Source organism: Salmo trutta, chromosome 29 (assembly GCF_901001165.1).
Source record: "Salmo trutta chromosome 29, fSalTru1.1, whole genome shotgun sequence".
In the NCBI taxonomy this organism is placed as follows: domain Eukaryota; kingdom Metazoa; phylum Chordata; class Actinopteri; order Salmoniformes; family Salmonidae; genus Salmo; species Salmo trutta.
The window spans coordinates 38,266,773-38,284,573 of record NC_042985.1 but is presented as its reverse complement, the minus strand read 5'-3'; the positions used below and the strand labels follow the sequence as shown (position 1 = coordinate 38,284,573).

Sequence of the window (17,801 nt, the reverse complement as noted above, 5' to 3'; positions counted from 1 at the left end):
CACATCAACTACTGACACCCACGAAGCATCGTTACCCATCGCGCCACAAAAGCCGCGGCCCTTGCAACGCAAGTGGAACAACCCCTTCAGGTCTCAGAGCGAGTGACGTCACCGATTGAAACGCTATTAGCGCGCACCACCGCTAACTAACTAGCCATTTCACATCGGTTACACAAGGCGATACTGTAGTTTAACTCCACATCCACTGGATTGGTGGAACAGAGCAGAAGATAACCGCTTTTTCCCCCAGTTTAGTTTTTCTTACGTCAAGACCAGTATGTAGGGGATCTAGTTTCAGGCGTGTATTTATGCCTGCAATGTTAGGTTAGTGTGCATATACTGTGACTGCATTCTGCTTCTTCAAGTATTGTTCTTGGATAAACGAGTACAACGTTAAGATATTTACTCCAAACAGTTGTGTGAGATTGGTCAGCGGTCAAGCAACAATACAACGGGTTAAACATCTGTCAAACGTCTCTCTCTTTTGGTGCTTTCAGGACAACTGGGAACTCGAAAATAACCTAGGACAAATCATGACGTCGGTCATTGGGAAAGTTGAAGCTCTCTAGAAAGATGCTCAAGTTCCCGACTTAGAATTCCGACGTGGATGACCGTTCAAAACTGTTTTTCCCAATCTAAACTTGTCTTTTCCCGAGTACATAGTTGCCTTGAACGCACTGAAGTCAGAAGTCTGAGATTTCCGAGTTGGTTTGAACGCGGCGATGTCTGACCTACGTCACTGTCTCTGAAGCGCTGTCAGCTGGTGAATTCCACTCCAAATCGCGAGGAGACGCAACCGAAAAAAAAGAAAAACTTAACTCTGAATAGGCTACTTCAGGGTTTTGGACTCTGCAACACAGTCCAACCGCTTTTTGATTGACACTTTATGTGCGGTTGATTTATTTTGTCAATTTGGGAAATGTACGGATAAAATAACAAGGCGAGGTTTCGCGTGTTGGACCGAGAGGTAAGAGTTACAAACGTTGCACTATTTTCCTTTCCTCTAGCACATTGCTTGCTTTCAATTTCGCCATTTATAGTAAATTGTTTAAGATTTGCTCACACAATAAATTGTAGTTGCCATGTCAAAATAATGTTGGTTTGTATTAACAATTTTGTCAAACCGCGAATTGCACACTGATTTGGCAGCGTGGTCGTGCAGTTTAATTAGTGATATTGACTATCAATATTAGGCTACTTGGCAAGGCGCCCTAGACTACAGCCCAAAGCCACTTTATCAAATTGCTCCGTTTTGTTTCCGTTGTTTACAGAACACTGCAACGGAGCACATCCAATTCACTGAAAACAGCTGTGGTTCACACCATTCCAGTCGTTTCCACGCATGTCAAAAAGCCTCCCTCTTCTGTCAAATAAAATGTTCTCAGCGTTTTCATTTCAGTGCTGAACTGTGTGTGTGTGTGTGTGTGTGTGTGTGTGTGTGTGTGTGTGCGCGCGCGCGCGCGCGCCCCCACTCATATAAAAATTATATCACACTACATTACACACACACACACACAGTGCCTTCGGAAAGTATTCAGACCCCTTGACATTTTGTTACATCCTAATTCTATAACTTATTAAATAGTATTTTTCCCTCGTCGATCTACACACAATACCCCATAATGACAAAGGAAAAACAGGTTTATACAATTTTTTTCCCCTAATTTATAAAAAACTGAAATTACATTTATGTACAGTACCAGTCAAATTTGGGACACCTACTCATTCAAGGGTTTTTCTTTATCTTACTATTTTCTACATTGTAGAATAATATTGAAGACAAACTGAAATAGCACATGGAATCATGTAGTAACCAAAAATGTGTTAAACAAATCAAAATATATTTGAGATTCATCAAAGTAGCCACCCTTTGCCTTTATAACAGCTTTGGTCTTGAGCGCTCTGGAGCAAATCAAACTTTATTTGTCACATGCGCCGAATACAACAAGTGTAGACCTTACTGTGAAATTCTTATTTACAAGCCCTTAACCAAAAGTGCAGTTCAAGAAGAGTTAAGAAAATATTTACCAAATAAACTAAAGTAAAAAATAATAGAAACTAACACAATAACAACAATAACGAGGCTATATACAGGGGGTACCGGTGACGGTACAGGTTGAGGTAATTTGTACATGTAGGTAGAGGTGAAGGGACTATGCACAGATAATAAACAGCGAGTAGCAGCAGTGAGCAGTGTACAAAACAAATGGAGGGGCGTGTCATTGTAAGTAGTCCGGTTGCCATTTCATTAATTGTTCAGCAATTTTATGGCTTGGTTAGAAGCTCTTAAGAAGCCTTTTGATCCTAGATGTGGCGCTCTGGTACCGCTTGCCGTGCGGTAGCAGAGAAAGCAGTCTATGACTTGGGTGACTGGAATCTCTGACAATTGTATGGGCTTTCCTCTGAAACTGCCTATTAAATAGGTCCTGGATGGGAGGAGGCTTGGCCCCAGTGATGTACTGGGCCATATACACTACCCTCTGTGGTACCTTATGGTCAGATGCCCAACAGTTTCCATTCTAGGCGGTGATGCAACAGGTCAGGATGCTCTCGATGGTGCAGCTGTAGAACTTTTTGAGGATCTGGGGACCCATGCCAAATCTTTTCAGTGTCCCGAGGGGGAAAAGGTTTTGTCGTGCCTTCTTCACGACTGTCTTGGTGTGTTTGGACCATGATAGTACATTGGTGATGTGGACACCAAGGAACTTGAAACTCTGGACCCCGCTCCACTACAGCCCCGTTGATGTTAATGGGGGCCTGTTCGGCCGGCCTTTTCCTGTAGTCCACAATCAGCTCCTTTGTCTTGCTCACTTTGAGGGAAAGGTTGTTGTCCTGGCACCACACTGCCAGTTCTCTGACCTCCCTATAGGCTATCTCATCGTTGTCAGTGATCAGGCCTGCCACTGTTGTGTCCACGCAGTCGTGGGTGAACAGTGAGTACAGGAGGGGACTAAGTACACACCCCTGAGGGGCCCCAGTGTTGAGGATCAGCGTGGCAGATGTGTTGTTGCCTACCCTTAACACCTAGGGGCAGCCTGTCAGAAAGTCCAGGATCCCGTTGCAGAGGGAGGTGTTTAGTCCCAGGGTCCTTAGCTTAGTGATGAGCTTTGTGGGCACTATGAACTTTGTGGGCACTATGGCGTTGACTACAGCTTAGTGTTCAATGAACAGCATTCTCACATAGGTGTTTCTTTTGTCCAGGTGGGAAAGGGCAGTGTGGAGTGCGATTGAGATTGCGTCATCTGTGGATCTGTTGGGATGGTATGCAAATTGAAGTGTGTCTCGGGTATCCGGTTTTCATCAAGGATATCTCTGTACTTTACTCCATTCATCTTTGCCTCGATCCTGACTAGTCTCCCAGTCCCTGCCACTGAAAAACATCCCCACAGCATGATGCTGCCACCGACATGCTTCACCGTAGGGATGGTGCCAGGTTTCCTCCAGACGTGACGCTTGGCATTCAGGCCAAAGAGTTCAATCTTGGTTTCATTAGACCAGAGAATCTTGTTTCTCAGTCAGTCCTTTACGTGCCTTTTGGCGAACTCCACGCGGACTCTCGTCCCTTTTACTGAGGAGTGGCTTGAGTCTGGCCACTCTACCATAAAGGCCTGATTGGTGGAGTGCTGCAGAGATGGTTGTCCTTCTGGAAGTTTCTCCCATCTACATAGAGGAACTCTGGAGGTTTGTCAGAGTGACCACCGGGTTCTTAGTCGCCTCCCTGACCAAGGCCCTTCTCCCCCGATTGCGCAGTTTGGCTGGACAGCCAGCTCTAGGAAGAGTCTCGGTGGTACCCTTCCCCAGATCTGTGCCTTGACACAATGCTGTCTCGTCGGAGCTCGACTGACAATTCCTTTAACCTCATGGCTTGTTTTTTGCTCTAATATGCACAGTCAACTGTGGGACCTTTATATAGACAGGTGTGTGCCTTTCCAAATCAAGTCCAATCAATTGAATTTGCCACAGGTGGACTCCAATGAAGTTGTAGAAACATCTCAAGGATGACCAACGGAAACAGGATGCGCCTGAGCTAATACTTATGTAAATAAGTTATTTATGTTTGTTGAGAGAGACCAGGGTGTGTCTAGTCGTCTTTACAGACCGTGCCAATGAACGGATGTATGATCTAAAAATAGAAGAGTTTATTTATGAGTTATCCTTTAAAAAAATTACAAACAAGTGTCAGGGACAGTGATCTTGATTTGACATCGGAGCAGATTTTTCTACACGCTGGGTAATGGAGTAACTGTGTGTAACATCCTTCCCTTCTTACTGTTAGAAAATGTAATAGCTCAGTCAATGTGGGGCGGACTTATTTTGACAGACCATTGTTTTTAAAAGCCCTCCCAGTTGTTACTGCACCAGAGGGGGCTGTGTTTGTAAAATACATACCGCTAGAGCGCAGAGTACAGGGACATTCCATTTTGTTCTCCATGTTCTCCATGTTCGCTACAGTACATCTCCTCGCGTCATCACTGGCATGGCATTCCAGAGGCAGGAGTCACGAGCAGAACACATTGACCCTACCCCTCTCTGTTAGACCTGCATAGCTGAGAAAGATTACACCGCTTTAATTCAATTTCATGTTGATGTGAGGGAAGATGGTCAGGGCATGTCTGCTAAGTCTCTAGTTGTTCGGACTGTTATTGTGGGAACTGCTTAGACCGTTCATATGTTATGTTGGACTCCCATAGAGATGGCGACACAATTCTGCCCCCCTCTAGATCTTAGGCCTCACTCCCCCCTATCTGAGATATCTACTGCTGCCCTCATCCTCCACATACAACACCTGTTCTGCCAGTCACCTTCTGTTAAAGGTCCCCAAAGCGCACACATCCCTGGGTCGCTCTTTTCAGTTCGCTGCAGCTAGCGACTTGAATGAGCTGTAACAAACACTCAAACTGGACAGTTTTATCTCCATCTCTTCATTCAAAGACTCAATCATGGACACTCTTACTGACAGTTGTGGCTGCTTTGCGTAATGTGTTGTCTTTACCCTTTGTGCTGTTGTCTGTGCCCAATAATGTTTGTACCATGTTTTGTGCTGCTACCATCTTGTTGCTGCCATGCTATCTTGTTGTCTTAGGTCTCTCTTTATGTTGTGTTGTCTCTCTTGTCATGATGTGTTTTGTCCTATATTTTTATTTGTATTTTTAATCCCAGCCCCCGTCCCCACAGGAGGCCTTTTGCCTTTTGGTAGGCCGTCATTGTAGATAAGAATTTCTTCTTAACTGACTTGCCTTGTTAAATAATAAAAACAATTATAATAATCATGGTCCCCCAAGCAAGGTATAGTTGGACAAGACACCAGTGTAGGCTGGGAGGGTGTGGAGACAGAGAGCAGACACACACACACAGTCTGTGGTTTCCAGACGATGGGCTGGTTGAGTCACAGGCTGTAAAGAGAATAAGAGTCTGCTCGTGGAAATTACATGTCATACAGAGTGATTATGTAGCTCCAACCGCGTGCGTGCTTGTGTGCGTGCGTGCTTGTGTGCGTGCGTGGCTACTAGCTACACATCAGACAATGTATTCCGTTAAATATTTGCCAAAGACACTGTATGGGGAAATCTGTTCAGAAATGTGCCATGTGCACAAGCGTGCGTGAGCTCACACATGAGGATAGTGTTTGTTTGGATCACAGTCAGTCTCTGGTTTGGTGCTCTATTGTAGGCTGTTTGTTAAATAAGTCCTGGACGGTTTGACTTGTTTTGCTGCGGTAGTGGAGATGATGAGGTTAAAGAGTGGGGCGTGTGAACCACTTTTTCCCTTTCATCATATAAAGGATGGCATGTTGTGACTTCTCCATGCATTCAGGCATTATGTAACGGCTCTGATTGGAAGCATATTATCGTAGAATGTGAACATGACCAGAACCAGTAGGTGGTGCTGTTTGCTGCAGTGTCTGTCACACAGATGGACTACAGTCTCTTGGCACTGATGTTGGTTAGCCTACATGGATGACATGCTCAGGGTAGAAGTTACCCTTTGGCACAGATCTAGGATCAGTTTATCTTCCCGCAATTCATTATGAGGTGAATCACAAAACTGACCACGAGGGGTTCCAATCTGGCCCCTGGGTGGTGGTTTGAGTGAAATATACCTTCTCTTTTTTTTAAACATTTTTTATGACATTTTTTTAATACATTTTTTTTTATTTCACCTTTATTTAACCAGGTAGGCTAGTTGAGAACAAGTTCTCATTTACAACTGCGACCTGGCCAAGATAAAGCAAAGCAGTGTGACACAGACAACAACACAGAGTTACTCATGGAGTAAACAATAAACAAGCCAATAACACAATAAACAAGTCAATGACACAGTAAAAAAAAAAGAAAGTCTATATACAGTGTGTGCAAAAGGCATGAGGAGGTAGGCAATAAATAGGCCGTAGGAGCGAATAATTTCAATTTAGCAGATTAACACTGGCGTGATAAATGAGCATATGATGATGTGCAAGTAGAAATACTGGTGTGCAAAAGAGCAGAAAAGTAAATAAAATAAAAACAGTATGGGGATGAGGTAGGTAGATTGGGTGGGCAATTTACAGATGGACTATGTACAGCTGCAGCGATCGGTTAGCAGCTCAGGTAGCTGCTTTTCAGGGAGCATCTGCAATTGAAAAACAATGGATAAAGTACTATTTTATTTTTTGCACATTTTGATGGTGAGGAAATGCAACCAATTTTCAATGCGGCCCTCCGGACTTCATCGAAGACCGAATGCGGCCCCTGTGTCAACATGAGTTTGACACCCCTGATCTAGGGAAACTGACAACTTCATCCTACTTAGTCTCATGGTCATTTCAACACAACTTTTAAATCGGATTAGATTCTGAACAAGAGAAGATGTGTAAACGACAGCAGAGCCTCAGTTCAGCTGTAGCTAATCTGGCCCAATTAAACTGTGTATGAAAGAGGGGTAGATTTTATATTAGGAAATGTTCATGCCATGTTGCCCACAGCGGATTACTGCCTAACTTCATTCTGCATGTTAATTGCTATAAGACACAGTAAGAAAATGACTAGGCTATTTTAAGTGTGAGCGTGAGTTAGAACATTACACTATATCAGGGGTGTCAAACATACGGCCTGCAGGTCCAATCCGGCCCGTGGGTGGTTTGAGTAAATACAAAAAAAAACATGTTTTTGGGGGGTGGAACAAACTCCGTATACTTTTAAAATGACAGTGAGTGTCTCAAATTCCAAAAACGATGGCTAGAGGACAATTCTTTTGCACATTTTGACAGCAAGCAAATATAACCAATTTTCATTGCGGCCCTCCGGACCTTGTTGAAGACCAAGTGCGGTCCCCGTGCAAAATGAGTCCTAGACCCCTGCACTATATACACGCTCAATCACACCACATTACACTGAAACAAAACCCACACACATACACTGCATACGTGCATACCGACACAAAACACACATACACTTTTACACTCATCATATGCTGCTGCTACTCTTCTTACTACTCTTATTATATATCCTGATGCCTAGTCACTTTATATGTTTTGCTGCATAGTGATCTGGTAGTTGTACTCCCTGAATATAGCTCCATTCTTGTGTATTTTAATTCTCTTGTTACTATTTTTCTCTTTTATTATACTCAACAAAAATATAAACGCAACATGTAAAGTAGTGATGCACCGATATGACATTTTTGACCGATATCCGATATTTTCCTTGCCAAAAAAAACCCGCCACCGATATTTAACATTTTTGCGGCCTTTTAAGCATTCTAGAACAGTTGAATAGTTAACACACACACACACATGGACACAGCGGCCTAAGGCACTGCATCTAAGTGCAAGAGGCGTCACTATAGTCCCTGGTTCGAATCCAGGCTGTATTACATCTGGCTGTGATTGGGAGTCCCATAGGGCGGCACACAATTGGCCCAGCGTCGACCGGGTTTGGCCGGGGAATTTATTCTTAACTGACTTTACTAGTTAAATAAAGGTTACACACACACACCACACTGACCAAAAAGTTATTTTATTGGCATTTACGTATGTCGCCATTACCAGTAAAACATAGTCAAAACCTATTTCACTTACTTGCTGTGCTGTTTCGTTGTTCACTTGTTCAGTCGTTTCTAGCTAACTATATAGCTAGGTGTCATCTAAAATAACCCTAATTTATAAGATGGTTCTTATTTGATTAATGGTGGTCGGACCCATCTATGTGAAGCTAGCCACAGTAAGGATTAGCCACAATAGGAGACTTTGCGGTTAGCCTTCAAAATAAAAGTATAGCATAATTATACTATTTGTATTAATTTGCATCACTGTCAATGACATAATTTTATTTTGAAGGCAAACTGCAAATTCCATTATTGTGCCTAATCCTTATTGTGGCTAGCTTCGCAACACATAACTCGGTCCGGTCGAGCGTCACTAGCCAGATGAAGCTAGTTGGCTGCTTATAACGTTAGCTTTTGGCAAAAGGGTTAAGTAGCTGGCTAGCTATTTATTTTCATGAACTGAAGTTCAATTTCAATAGGCGAACAAGTGGCAACCTAGCTAATACTTACTCACAAGGATTCCTAAATCATTGCTAAGAATAACGAATATAACTGCAGTTTCTACTGGTCATTGTTTTCAGGCTGTTTGTATTGGTTCTAGCTAGGTACCAAGCTAAAGCCAGCTACCCCAGAAGTTGCGGTCGAATAAATTATGCTTTATTACCAACATGGTATTGTAAACACATCGTTCACATCGTGTTTGCAGACTTTTTTGTACAGCTTTGAGAGTGCTACTGTATATTTTTTGACATGCAAAGACCCAAACGGCGTTCCATAGTATGTATGACGTGAAGCTAATAGCAGTGACGGTATTACTGTGTAACTCCGGGAGGGCAACGTCGGAAAAATAGCGCACTTGGTAGTGTTAACCGGCACTCAACCAGTCAGAGAAAGCCAACATCACCCACGACAGAGAATGGTTGATTGTCAAGGGTAATGAATTCCGTTATCTTGACTTTAATGGATTTTGCCTTTGAGTTGTCTCGCTGAAATTTTGTTACTCTTTCAAATGACTGCTTAACTTGTTGACTGCTCGATCCATACAGCAGACATTGTGGGCTAGTTTAGGAATGCTGTGTTGCACGTATAGCGTAACATTTTACATGGCGTCATTACATCATGTATCTTTGTTATATAGGAATGCACGTCAGCTTTGACATCGGACGTTAAACTAGACATTGGCCGATTCCGATATGTTCGCCGACTATATCGTGTTTCACTAATGTTAGGTGTTGATCTCATGTTTCATGAGCTGAAATAAAAGAACCCAGAAACTAGTTTACATCCCTGTTAGTGAGCATTTCTCCATTGCCAAGATAATCCATCCACCTGACAGGTTTGGCATATCAATAAGCTAATTAAAAATCATGATCATTAGTCATTACACATGTGCACCTTGTGCTGGGAACAATTAAAAGCCCACACTAAAATGTGCAGGTTTGTCACACAACACAATGCCCCAGATGTCTCAAGTTGAGGGAGCGTGCGGTTGGTGTGCTGACTGCAGGAATGTCCACCAGAGCTGTTGCCAGATAATTTAATGTTAATTTCTCTACCATAAGCCGCCTCCAACGTCATTTTAGAGAATTTAGCAGTACGTCCAAACGGCCTCACAACCGCAGACCACGTGTAACCGTGCCAGCCCAGGACCTCCATCTGGCTCCTTCACCTGCGGGATCATCTGAGACCAGCCAACCGGACAGCTGATGAAACTGAGTATTATTTCTCTCTGTAATTAAGCCCTTTTATGGGGAAAGACTCAATCTGATTGGCTGGGCCTGGCTCCCAGTGGGTGGGCCTATGCCCTCCCAGGCCCACCCATGGCTGAGTCCCTGCCCAGTCTATATGAAATAGATTAGGGCCTAATAAATTTACTGATTTCCTTACATGAACTGTAAGTCAGTGAAATTGTTGCGCTTTTATATTTTTGTTCAGTACATAATCCTTATCATTGGGAAGGGCTTAACTGTAACGTCTACACCTGTTGTATTCGGCGCTTTGATTTGATTTTCCTTGCCTATCCTTGCCGCGAGGCATCACAAGCAGTAGGTTAGAGAGTGAAAGTGTGGAGAGACAGGCTGTGTTCTGAGGCGAGGAGACGGGAGGTGTGTGTGTGTGTGTCGGGGCTGAGAATTGCCAGGGACCTCCCGATACGATATGTATTGTGATTATCACAATTCTATATGTACTGCGATTGTATTCATTTTTTGCGATTTTGATGTAACCAAACATATTACACACTAGACAAAAGAGCATAAGAATTTAGTTTTGATCAGTCATGGAAATAAAAGTGAAAAAAAACATGCTGGCTCGCTATTTAAAAAGATGGAGAACAAGCTGCAGCATGAAAAATACTGTAGTTCTGGAGCAGGTACGCTTTTGACTAGATGGGATTCAGCTTTGGTCAAATTTGACTTTTCGTAGCAGGTTAGCAGAACTTAAACACCAGGTTAGGATAATTAACGTAGCAGGTTAGGAAAAATAAGTTAAGATTAGGAAAAGGGTTAGCCTCGTAATGGAACAGGCTTCACTAAAATGGGAAGCCTGGCAAAGTCCATGGTAGAAAGATGGCTAAATAGGGCTGGGAACCCAGTGTAAATCAGTGCAACCCGTCAATAAAATGCCTTTCTTGAGGGGAGCTCCAATAGTACTAACTAGATTAGTGTTGTAGGTGCAACAGTGCGTGTGGATGGCCAGGAAATCGCAGCTTAAAACCCCATCAAAAGATGTTGATGTCTGTTAATTTTGTGTATAGAGCACACTTCTGGCAATACAAAATTCTCCAGATCTCCATGGGAGGCGTGACAACGACATGATTTTAGAGGTATGGCAACGCGTAGAATGGGATTAGCCAGAATTCCCCAAAATTAAATTTAAGTTTAATTTGACATAAGTTACAGCCCTTCTAGCCATGACCCGCAGGTACAGCCAACCCAGCATTTTTTACAAGTCGATAATTGGAGTCAAAGTATCGCTATAATATTGACCAAAATAATATTGCGATATGAAACTATATACAGTTGAAGTCGGAAGTTTACATACACCTTAGCCAAATACATTTCAAATCAGTTTTTCACAATTCCTGACATTTAATCCAAGTAAAAATTCCCTGTTTTAGGTCAGTTAGGATCACCACTTTATTTTAAGAATGTGAAATGTCATAATAGTTGAGAGAATTATTTATTTCAGCTTTTATTTCTTTCATCACATACCCAGTGGGTCAGAAGTTTACATACACTCAATTAGTATTTGGTAGCATTGCATTTAAATTGTTTAAACGTTGTTAAACGTTTCAGGTAGCCTTCCACAAGCTTCCCACAATAAGTTGGGTGAATTTTGGCCCATTCCTCCTGACAGAGATGGTGTAACTGAGTCAGGTTTGTAGAACTCCTTGCTCACACATGCTTTTTCAGTTCTGCCCAAACATTTTCTATGGGATTGAGGTCAGGGCTTTGTGATGGCCACTCCAATACCTTGACTTTGTTGTCCTTAAGCCATTTTGCCACAGCTTTGGAAGTATGCTTGGGGTCTTGTCCATTTGGAAGACCAATTTGCGACCAAGCTTTAACTTCCTGACTGATGTCTTGAGATGTTGCTTCAATATATCCACATTATTTTCCTACCTCATGATGCCATCTATTTTCTGAAGTGCACCAGTCCCTCCTGCAGCAAAGCACCCCTACAACTTGATGCTGCCACCCCCGTGCTTCACTGTTGGGATGGTGTTCTTCGGCTTGCAAGCCTCCCCCTTTTTCCTCCAAACATAACGATGGTCATTATGGTCAAACAGTTCTATTTCTGTTTAACCTTTCTGGGAAATGTGGGACGCTAACGTCCCACCCGCGGTACACACTATTCAACAGCCAGTGAAATAGCAGGGCGGCAAATTCAAAACAACAAAAATCTCATAATTCAAATTTCTCAAACATACAACTATTATATCCCATTTAAGATACACTTCTCATTAATCCAACCACATTGTCCAACCACATTTCAAAAAGGCTTTACGGCGAAAGCATAACATTAGATTATGTTAGGACAGCACCGAGACAAGAAAAACCACACAGCCATTTTCCAAGCAAGGAGAGGTGTCACAAAAAACAGAAATACAGCTAAAATCAATCACTAACCTTTGATGATCTTCATCAGATGGTACTCATAGGACTTCATGTTACACAATACATGTATGTTTTGCTCGATAAAGTTCATAGTTATATCCAAAAACCCCATTTTACATTGGCGTGTAATGTTCAGAAATGTTTTGCCTCCCAAAACTTCCGGTGAATGAGCACATCAATTTACAGAAATACTCATCATAAACGTTGATAAAATATTAAACTGTTATTCAAAGAATTATAGATACACTTCTCCTTAATGCAACCGCTGTGTCAGATTTCAAAAAAACTTTACAGCGAAAGCACACTTTGCAATAATCTGAGTACAGCGCTCAGACAACAACAACAAGCAATACAGATACCCGCCATTTTGGAGTCAACTAAAATCAGAAATGGCATAATAAATATTCACTTACTTTTGATGATCTTCATCAGAATGCACTCCCAGGAATCCCAGTTCCACAATAAATGTTTGTTTTGTTCGATAAAGTCCATCATTTATGTCCAAATACCTCCTTTTTGTTTGCGTGTTTAGTCCACTACGCTGGAAGCGCGCGCAAAATTTCACGACAAAAAGTCAAAAGTTCTATTTACGTTCGTAGAAACATGTCAAATGATGTATAGCATCAATCTTTAGGATGTTTTTATCATAAATCTTCAGTAATATTCCAACCAGACAATTCCAATGTCTTCAGAAAAGAAAAGGAACACAGCTAACTCTCACGGGAGCGTGCGCCACTGAACACGTCATTCTCTGTCGTCTACTTCCAGGACCTCTTATTCTCTCCCTATTCACAGTAGAAACATGAAACAACATTCTAAAGACTGTTGACATCTAGTGGAAGCCTTAGGAAGTGCAAAATGAACACTGTCACTGTATACTGGATAGGGAATCACTTGGAAAACCTCCAAACCTCAGATTTCCACACTTCCTGGTTGGATTTTTCTCAGGTTTTTGCCTGCCATATGAGTTCTGTTATACTCACAGACATCATTCAAACAGTTTTAGAAACTTCAGAGTGTTTTCTATCCAAATATACTAATCATATGCATATCCTACCTTCTGGGCCCGAGTAGCAGGCAGTTTAATTTGGGCACATCATTCATCTGAATTTCCGAATACTGCCCTCTGTCACTAAAAAATTAATCAGACCAGAGGACATTTCTCCAAAAAATACAATCGTTAGCCATGTGAGCAGTTGCAAACCGTAGTCTGGCTTTTTTTATGTTGGTTTTGGAGCAGTGGCTTCTTCCTTGCCTTGTGTGGCCTTTCAGGTTATGTCGATCTAGGACTCGTTTTACTGTGGATATAGATTCTTTTGAACCCGTTTCCTCCAGCATCTTCACAAGGTCCTTTGCTGTTGTTCTGGGATTGATTTGCACTTTTCGTACCAAATTACGTTCATCTCTAGGAGACAGAACGCGTCTCCTTCCTGAGCGGTATGACGGCTGCGTGGTCCCATGGTGTTTATACTTGCGTACTATTGTTTGTAGAGATGAACGTGGTACCTTCAGGCGTTTGGAAATTGCTCCCAATGATGAACCAGACTTGTGGAGGTCTACAATTTGTTTCTGAGGTCTTTGCTGATTTCTTTTGATTTCCCCATGATGTCAGCAAAGAGGCATTGAGTTTGAAGGTAGGCCTTGAAATACATCCACAGGTACACCTCCAATTGACTCAAATGATGTCAATTAGCCTATCAGAAGCTTCTGAAGCCATGACATAATTTTATGGAATTGTCCAAGCTGTTTATAGGCACAGTGAAGTGAACTTCTGACCCTCTGGAATTGTGATACAATCTGTCTGTAAACAATGGAAAAATTACTTGTCATGCACAAAGTAGATGTTCTAACCGATTTGACAAAACTATAGTTTGGTAACAAGAAATTTGTGGAGTGGTTGAAAAATGAGTTGTAATGACTCCAACTTAAGTGTATGTAAACTTCCGACTTCAACTGTATGTATTGCGATTCGATAGTGTGATGTTATTGTGATTTGATGTTCCAAACATATTGAGCACTATATAGTGCATTCGGAAAGTATTCAAACCCCTTGACTTTTTCCACATTTTGTTAGCTTTATTCTAAAATGTATTTAATAGATTTTTTTCCACATCAATCTTCACACAATACCCCATATTGTGTGCGTTTAGAGAATCCATTTCAGTTTCATTTTAATATCACATTTACAATAAGAATTCAGACCCTTTACTCAGTACTTTGTTGAAGTGTCTTTTGGCAGCAATTACAGCCTTGTGTCTTCTTGGGTATGATGCTACAAGTTTGGCACACCTGTATTTGGGGAGTTTCTCCCATTCTTCTCTGCAGATCCTCTCAAGCTCTGTCAGGTTGGATGGGGAGTGTCGCTGCACAGCTATTTTCAGGTCTCTCCAGAGATGTTAGATCGGCTTCAAGTCCGGGCTGTGGCTGGGCCACACCAGGAAATTCAGAGACTTGTGCTGAAGCCACTCCTGCATTGTGTTGGCTGTGTGCTTAGTAGAGGTCGACCGATTTATGATTTTTCAACGCCGATACCGATTATTGGAGGGCCAAAAAAAGACATTGCCGATTAATCGGCCGATTTTCTTTCTTTTTTTTTTTTGTAATAATGACAATTACAACAATACTGAATGAACACTTATTTTAACTTAATATAATACATAAATACTATCAATTTAGCCTCAAATAAATAATGAAACGTTAAATTGTGTTTAAATAATGCAAAAACAGTGTTGGAGAAGAAAGTAAAAGTGCAATATGTACCATGTAAAAAAGCTAACGTTTAAGTTCCTTGCTCAGAACATGAAAGCTGGTGGTTCCTTTTAACATGAGTCTTCAATATTCCCAGGTAAGAAGTTTTAGGTTGTAGTTATTATAGGACTATTTCTCTCTATACGATTTGTATTTCATATACCTTTGACTATTGGATGTTCTTATATGCACTTTAGTATTGCCAGTGTAACAGTATAGCTTCCGTCCCTCTCCTCGCTCCTACCTGGGCTCAAACCAGGAACACATCGACAACAGCCACCCTCGAAGCAGCGTTACCCATGTAGAGCAAGGGGAACAACTACTCCAAGTCTCAGAGCGAGTGACGTTTGAAACGCTATTAGCGCGCAGCCATTTCACATCGGTTACACCAGCCTAATCTTGGGAGTTGATAGGCCTGAAGTCATAAACCGCGCAATGCTTGAAGAGTTCCAAAGGGCTGCTGGCAAAACGCACGAAAGTGCTGTTTGAATGAATGCTTACGAGCATGCTGGTACCTACCACTGCTCAGTCAGACTGCTATATCAAATCATAGACTTAATTATAATATAATAAACACACAGAAATATGGTCGAATCCGGAAACTACCATCTCGAAAACAAAACTTTTATTTTTTTAGTGAAATACGGAACCGTTCCGTATTTTATCTAACGGGTGGCATCCATAAGTCTAAATATTCCTGTTACATTGCACAACCTTCCTTCAATGTTATGTCATAATTACGTAAAATTCTGGCAAATTAGTTCGCAACGAGCCAGGCGGCCCAAACTGTTGCATATACCCTGACTCTGCGTTCAATGAACGCAAGAGAACTGACACAATTTCACCTGGTTAATATTGCCTGCTAACCTGGATTTCTTTTAGCTAAATATGCAGGTTTCAAAATATATACTTCTCTGTATTGATTTTAAGAAAGGCATTGATGTTTATGGCTAGGTACAGTCGTGCAACGATTGTGCTTTTTTCGCAAATGCGCTTTTGTTAAATCATCCCCCGTTTGGCGAAGTCGGCTGTCTTTGTTAGGAAGAAATAGTATTCACACAGTTCGCAACGAGCCAGGCGGCCCAAACTGCTGCATATACCCTGACTCTGTTGCAGAGGTGACACATTTTCCCTAGTTAAAAGAAATTCATGTTAGCAGGCAATATTAACTAAATATGCCGGTTTAAAAATATATACTTGTGTATTGATTTTAAGAAAGACATTGTTTATGGTTAGGTACACATTGGAGCAACGACAGTCCTTTTTCGCGAATGCGCACCGCATCGATTTATACGCGACTCAGGACAGGCTAGATAAACTAGTAATATCATCAATCGTGTAGTTAACTAGTGATTATGATTGATTGATTTGTTTTTTATAAGATAAGTTTAATGCTAGCTAGCAACTTACTTTGGCTTCTTACTGCATTCGCGTAACAGGCAGGCTCCTCGTGGAGTGCAATGTAAAGCAGGTGGTTAGAGCGTTGGACTAGTTAACCGTAAGGTTGCAAGATTGAATCCACAAGCTGACAAGGTAAAAATCTGTCGTTCTGCCCCTGAACAAGGCAGTTAACCCACCGTTCCTAGGCCGTCATTGAAAATAAGAATGTGTTCTTAACTGACTTGCCTAGTTAAAAAATATTAGTAAAAAAAATAATCAAATCTGCAAATCGTCTTTACACAATGGAAGACTGAGTTTTTCTTATTGACATGAATGTGGTGTCATGTTAAAGAAGAGCTTGTGCTCTTTAAAAATAAGTTGTAATTATTTGTTCTTCGCTTTTGAGCTATCTCTGTTTTGAAATGTGTGAGAAAATGAGCTTTATCTTGAAAATTCTCAGGTCGACATTCCTGCAGTTAGCATGCCAATTGCACACTCCCTCAACTTGAGACATCTGTGTTGTGTGACAAAACTGCACATTTTAGACTGGCTTTTATTGTCCCCAGCACAAGGTGCACCTGTGTAATGATCATGCTGTTTAATCAGCTTCTTGATATGCCACACTTGTCAGAGGGATGGATTGTCTTGGCAAAGGAGAAATGCTCACTAACAGGGATGTAAACAAATTTGTGCACAACATTTTAGAGAAATAAGCTTTTTTTCTGTACAAAACATTTCTGGGATCTTTTATTTCACTTCATAAAACATTGAGATGGTTTGGGATGAGATGGACCGCAGACTGAAGGAAAAGCAACCAACAAGTGCTCAGTATATGAACTCCTTCCAAGACTGTTGAAAAAGCATTCCAGGTGAAGCTGGTTGAGAGAATGCCAAGAGTGTGCAAAGCTGTCAAAGGCAAATGGTGGCTACTTTGAAGAATCTCAAATATAACTAATATTTAGATTTATCACTTTGTTGGTTATTACTTGATTCCATGTGTTATTTCATTAGTGTTGATGTCTTCACAATTATTATACAATGTAGAAATAGTCTAAATGAATAAATAAAAACCCTTGAAGGAGTAGGTGTGTCCATACTTGACTGGTACTGTATGTACACTACCGTTCAAAAGTTTGGAGTCACTTAAAAATGTCCTTATTTTAGAAGGAAAAGCACATTTATTTGTCCATTTAAAATAAGATCAAATTGATCAGAAATACAGTGTAGACATTATTAATGTTGTAAATGACTTGTAGCTGGAAACAGCTTTTTTTTCTATTTTTTTTTTAAAGAAGATTTTATGGAATATCTACATAGGTGTACAGAGGCCCATTATCAGCAACCATCACTCCTGTGTTCCAATGGCACATTGTGTTAGCTAATCCAAGATTATCATTTTAGAAGGCTAATTGATCACTTGAAAACCCTTTTGCAATTATATTAACACAGCTGAAAACTGTTGTCCTGATTAAAGAAGCAATAAAACTCTCTGCCTTTAGACTAGTTGAGTAGCTGGAGCATCAGCATTTCTGG

At 41.3% G+C, this 17,801-nt stretch overlaps 1 protein-coding gene across 1 annotated transcript in view; it reads left to right on the top strand.

The window, feature by feature from the left end:
* Positions 1-241: 241 nt before the first annotated feature.
* The window catches only part of LOC115167572 (kinesin-like protein KIFC3), a 68,646-nt gene continuing 51,086 nt past the window's right edge, over positions 242-17,801 (top strand). Inside the window, exon 1 of the mRNA XM_029722145.1 lies at positions 242-967. The gene's annotated coding sequence lies outside the window, so the exon portion shown is untranslated. The remainder of the gene's footprint in view (positions 968-17,801) is intronic.